The 5,642-nt window shown below is 37.6% G+C and overlaps 1 protein-coding gene across 14 annotated transcripts in view; it reads left to right on the forward strand.

Annotated features, from left to right (window-relative positions):
* The first annotated feature begins 1,723 nt into the window (after positions 1-1,723).
* The window catches only part of LOC136852581 (calcium-transporting ATPase sarcoplasmic/endoplasmic reticulum type-like), a 98,925-nt gene continuing 95,006 nt past the window's right edge, over positions 1,724-5,642 (forward strand). For 6 of the 14 annotated variants that reach the window (XR_010857189.1, XM_067127406.1, XM_067127412.1 and 3 more), the window contains exon 1: positions 5,505-5,642. This exon is cut by the window's right edge. The gene's annotated coding sequence lies outside the window, so the exon portion shown is untranslated. Of the gene's footprint in view, positions 1,903-5,491 lie in introns of those variants that run through there. The other 8 variants (XM_067127413.1, XM_067127411.1, XM_067127404.1 and 5 more) reach the window with 7 other exon arrangements.

The following is a 5,642-nucleotide window of genomic DNA, read 5'->3' on the forward strand; positions in this document are numbered from 1 at the left end:
GAGATTCCAATGAAGGTCACTCAAACGTCCATGAATGGAAATATGCTTCAGTTTCTCCCCTCAGTGCCCTCACTTTTTCCACTCTGAAATTCAATTTACCATAACCCTCTTCACCTCTGTAGAACAACCCTCAGTTGATTTGACCCAATGCATAAACGCAGGCAAAGTCTCGTTTCAAGTCATTCATGGGACTTAAAGTTGAACCACAATCAAAATCGTACTTTAACACAACAGGAAATTAAAGATTATATATACGTATAATTTATATATATGTGTATATATAGACTTTACTGGTTACTTTAATTATACACAAACGCACAGACACAACACACACACACATATTTATACACATATAAATTTATGTGTATGTACAGCATATGCATATATATGAAGGTATGCATGTATGCATGTATGTACTGTAGTCTATTATTCAAGCTATTACAATAACGTATATATTAACATACACAAACAAACAAACAAACAAACAAACAAACACATACACACTATATATACATATATATATGTATATGTATATACATATATATATATATATATATATATATATATATATATATATATATATATATATATATATATATATATATATATATATATATATATATATATTAGATTTCACATAAGAAAAGGGAAAAGCCAACCTAAGTATATTACTATATTACTTGGAATATTTACTTCATTTTTTATTGCTATTCCTTTTTAAAATTCTCTCTCTCTCTCTCTCTCTCTCTCTCTCTCTCTCTCTCTCTCTCTCTCTCTCTCTCTCTCTCTCTCTCTCTCTCTCTCTCTCTCTCTCTCTTCGAAATCAACAAATATTCAGTATTCAGTTATATCACCTCCTACGCATCCACACCCACTTCTTCATTATACATCTTTGCAATACCGAATGTGTCACCATCATCACACTTCACGACCATCACCAGCATCATCCCTCATTATCATTATCATACTTCTTCACTATCATTCGCCCGAACTATGAATACAGTTCGTTAGAAATGCCCTTTCGGTAAAGTTCACTCCAAGATGACCGGTTAAACCAAGCGTGTATTCTCCCCTTTTTCATACCCATCTTATTCCCCCTCGTATGTGCACCCCAAGTTCTTAAGGACGCCCTCTGTTTTCTCACTCGAAGGCATCTCTAGGTTCTTCTAGCTTCTAGTTTCCTCTAAATCACCTCTAGATGCCCTTCCTAGTTCCCTCGTAGTAGTAGCTTCGTTGTTGCTCATTTTAGTTGACCACTAGTTTCTTCTAGTTCTGCTCCGCTCTTCCCACAACAGGTGAACTCCTGAACCCTTGTCTGGCAGGTAGGAACAAAAATATAGGGGACCTACATCCCAAATTTTTTGGAGTACATATGGGTCCGGAATAATTAGAGAGAGAGAGAGAGAGAGAGAGAGAGAGAGAGAGAGAGAGAGAGAGAGAGAGAGAGAGAGAGAGAGAGAGTAGGTCAGCAATACTCCGCACAGGTGCAGGGAGGTGATACGGGCGGTAGTTATGGAAGCTTGGAAAGATTACCATAGAGGGCGGTTGGATTAGTGGTGTATAGTAGTGATTGGGCACAGAGAGAGAGAGAGAGAGAGAGAGATAGGGAGAGAAAGAGAGAGAGAGAGAGAGAGAGATAGAGAGAGAAATAGAGCCCGAGGGCACCAGTGCCTCCGCCGGCACTTGGCACAGGTTCCCTTCGGCTGCTTGCCAGCTCCTAGCTGTGCCCCGCTAGAGGGCAGAGCAGTCATCCAAGGTTTTAAAAAGAACAGGGGTAGGCTTAGGGGTCTCACTTGTGCCTGGGCGGGACAGGGCAAGGCGGGCGTACCTTTTCCTTTCTGTGACTCTATTTAATTTTCCTGGGAGCCAGTTCGATTTTGGCCCAGGGCTTGTGTTTCTTAGGTAAGTGAAAAAGTATATTTCATAAAAAAAAATCAAAACCAAAAATTATCCAGATGTAAAATATCAGCAAAAGTTCCCAAAGAGACGGAACGAAAATTATGTATATGTTTTTTGAATAAGAGGTCGTGAATTGTCGGAACTAAAAATTATATGTTTTTTGAATAACAAGCCGTGAATTTTTGTAAGTTAATGTAAGTATCGTCTGTAACCAAGAAATACAAAACCAAAAGAATTCCCCTTAAAAAAAATTACGTCAAACTCTCCACATCTGCAAAACATTAATATTAACAATAAAAACAAAGGACGCCTTCGACAGTGCAGCGTTCAAGATTCCCAGTTAAGTCCTGGAGACGCCCTCCGGCTGAAGCGGTTGTTCCTGGCAGCAAAGTGCTCTCCAATAATAAGGACTCGAGTAACATTTTTTCCTACGTATATGCATTTTCCCCCGGAGGAGTAACAAGTGCATTATTCCCGTCTCCTGTTCCAGCAAGGACCTGGTGAAAAGTGTACAAAAACGAGGAACTTGTTCTACGAAGAAATCGAAATCATGAGACACAAGTGAAGAAAAACAGTCTTTTGACGAAATGATGTGATACTGTGACTTTTCCTCCGACCTAACACTAAGCCATTTTGGGACAAGGCTAGACGATCCTCTGCCGTCATGTTTTGCGTGTGTGCGCGTGAGAACATCACAATAGTCTTGTAAAGGAAGTTTTCATTCTGTGGCAGAAAGAACGAGGAAACGGAGTGGTTCTGTTGCGAAGGATCTAGACGTGGGAATACTCTTCTGTGAATTGCACAGCCTCAACAGAACGAGGTTGCAGAGAGAATTTGAACAGAAAGAACTACCCGAATGACATGCCTTTAAACCACCTTAAATAATAATCAAAACAAAAACATTCCCATTTTAAATCTAGAGCATAAAATCAAAATACATTCTCACTACCAAAAATAACAAAAAGGCAGACTAGCCAGTTCCTAATGATTTGACGCAATAAAACAAAACCTTTCAAAAATGACCTTTAAACTGTCTACCATACCCAAGTTAATAGGGTTCTTTCAGTATGCCTAAAATACCTCCCATTACCAGCTCCTTACCCGAGCTATCAATAGCCACCTTTTTCTTGCGGGATTATGTAACTACAACTAGCTCTATCTGGCTCCAGGGAATGTTATAATGCCAGACACTATAAATTATAAGTGTGTATGTATGTATGTATGTATGTATGTATGTATGTATGTATGTATATATATATATATATATATATATATATATATATATATATATATATGTATGTATGTATGTATGTATATATATATATATATATATATATATATATATATGTATGTATGTAGTGTTTTCATGCATATAAATAAATATAATATATATATATATATATATATATATATATATATATATATATATACATACATACATACACACAAATAATTATATGAACATATACATGTATGTATATATATATATATATATATATATATATATATATATATGTGTGTGTGTGTATATATATACATATGTATATATATAAAATGTGTATAAATAATCTACATATTCGTTAGGTGTAAATTAAAATACGCATATAATTTTAATGCAAAATCGAAAAAAATAAAGTACTAAGGTCTTACATATACACGTAACTTGGTGCAAATTATCGAAGAGAATATAAATTCATGTTAACGCAGTACCAAATACCAAATATGTACTGTAAGCATTACTGTTTGTATGCATAAAGGTGTATGTGTATATATGTGTGTGTGTATATATATACTGTATATATGTATATATGTACTGTATACAAATATATATATATATATATATATATATATATATATATATATATATATATATATATATATATATATATTAGTAAAACTCCACTATGCAAGAGTAATGAGAGAGAGAGAGAGAGAGAGAGAGAGAGAGAGAGAGAGAGAGAGAGAGAGAGAGCATTCATAATCATATTATCCACACACACACACACACACACACACGTACACATCTGAAGCTCCAAACAGCATTTGAAACCGTTAACAGCACAACAAAAGATCTTGCTTTCAAGTAAGAGGTCGAAGGGGAAGGCAACCGAATCCTTACAAATTTAGTTTGGGCACAAGGCAAAGTGGGGGCCTATCCCGAAAAGGAATTGGACCTCCCTTCCCGTAAAATAGGAAATGTTTGAGACAAAGAATCTAGAAAAAGAAACAGGGGCAACTTAGCAACTGGCTGCTGAAGAATTATCAATCGTCACAATGCAATATAACAGGTTAATATATATTTCTAATTCCATGACCTACACGTGAAGGGTAACCCACTGTCATTTATTTCGCCTAAGCTGAAGGAATCAATGGAAGGTAGCCAAAGAAAGTTGGGAAGTTATAGCAATCGGTGGAAACGGAAGCAAGGGAAAAACTGCAGCGTACTGTAGTGGAGCGAAAAGAACCACCACCAGTACGTAATAATCAAGGGTAAAGCTATGACCGAAAACGAAATGGTTGGGAAAAATCTCTCTACAATTCCTTCCTCAACTCTTCCTCATAAAGGGAAAAAGATGGCCCTCGGCGTTTGGGCTGATTCTGGAAAGGACATCTGAAGAAACCCTAACGGCCTCGCAAAACAAAATCCAGAACTATGCGATTATGCCCATCTCACTGATTGGATTTCCCCTCGCCTTGGCAATTGCTGTCGTGAAAAAGGGGTGAGAGAGAGAGAGAGAGAGAGAGAGAGAGAGAGAGAGAGAGAGAGAGAGCGCACTTGTTCTCCAAGGGGTATTTCTACACACGCCGGCCAACTTCACCAGAAGAGAAGCCGGTAGACCAAAAATGAAAGTCATTTGAACTTCGCGGGCCACGTAACAGAAGGCTAGAAAGGGAGGCTGTACTATTTTGAGCTGGTCGGCCACGACCAATCCTCTCCCGCTACTCAGGTGACGTCACGCTCCCGCCAGCCAATCGCCCCCATCCACATTGAGACTTCAGCTTTATTTTAGCATTATAGCTTATTATACTTGAATACTTATACCGCTATTATTTATATCTATCCTGTCGCCATATATGTCACCCTTTCGCAAAGAAGCAAGTCGCCAGAAAAAAATTATTCCACTTTAAACTGCCTCATGAAGCGAGAGTTTTCGGAACCGCAACTCGAGGAAACATCGATATCAGAGAATTACATCTGGCGTATTTACTTGCTTAGATAGAGAACTGATAAACTATATGACATCGTTACAATCGTTTGCTAACTGCTATAAGATAGCACATTCACCCCCAATCGACGTGGCAAGAGTTATCGCGATAAAAAAGATCAAGTTGGGCGCAATACGTAAAACGCAAGCCTAACCTCACTTGTTTGTAACCAAAATAAACATTTAGGTATTAGCTCTCATTTCAAATACCCTACTTATGAACTAGTTCTCGTTAGAAGATACAGAATACCAACACAGATAATAATAAAACCTTGAAATTTTATCGAATAAGTTGTAAAAAGAGTTAACATGAACGTACCTTTCAAAACCGCATTTCATCTGTTATTGTTGCCAGACGTCTGCATATGTACGTACGTGGCTAAGACGACTCGGGCCTTCAGTTTACGCTGAGCTGGGATGGAGGGAGTGTGACGATCACTTAAATGGAAAATATCACTTGATACGCTTCTCGCTGAATTACCCAGTATCTCGTTCCCGAGTAAAAACGCAGAAATACACTAAGTGGACATGTTCTTA

This window comes from Macrobrachium rosenbergii, chromosome 25 (assembly GCF_040412425.1).
Source record: "Macrobrachium rosenbergii isolate ZJJX-2024 chromosome 25, ASM4041242v1, whole genome shotgun sequence".
Classification (NCBI taxonomy): domain Eukaryota; kingdom Metazoa; phylum Arthropoda; class Malacostraca; order Decapoda; family Palaemonidae; genus Macrobrachium; species Macrobrachium rosenbergii.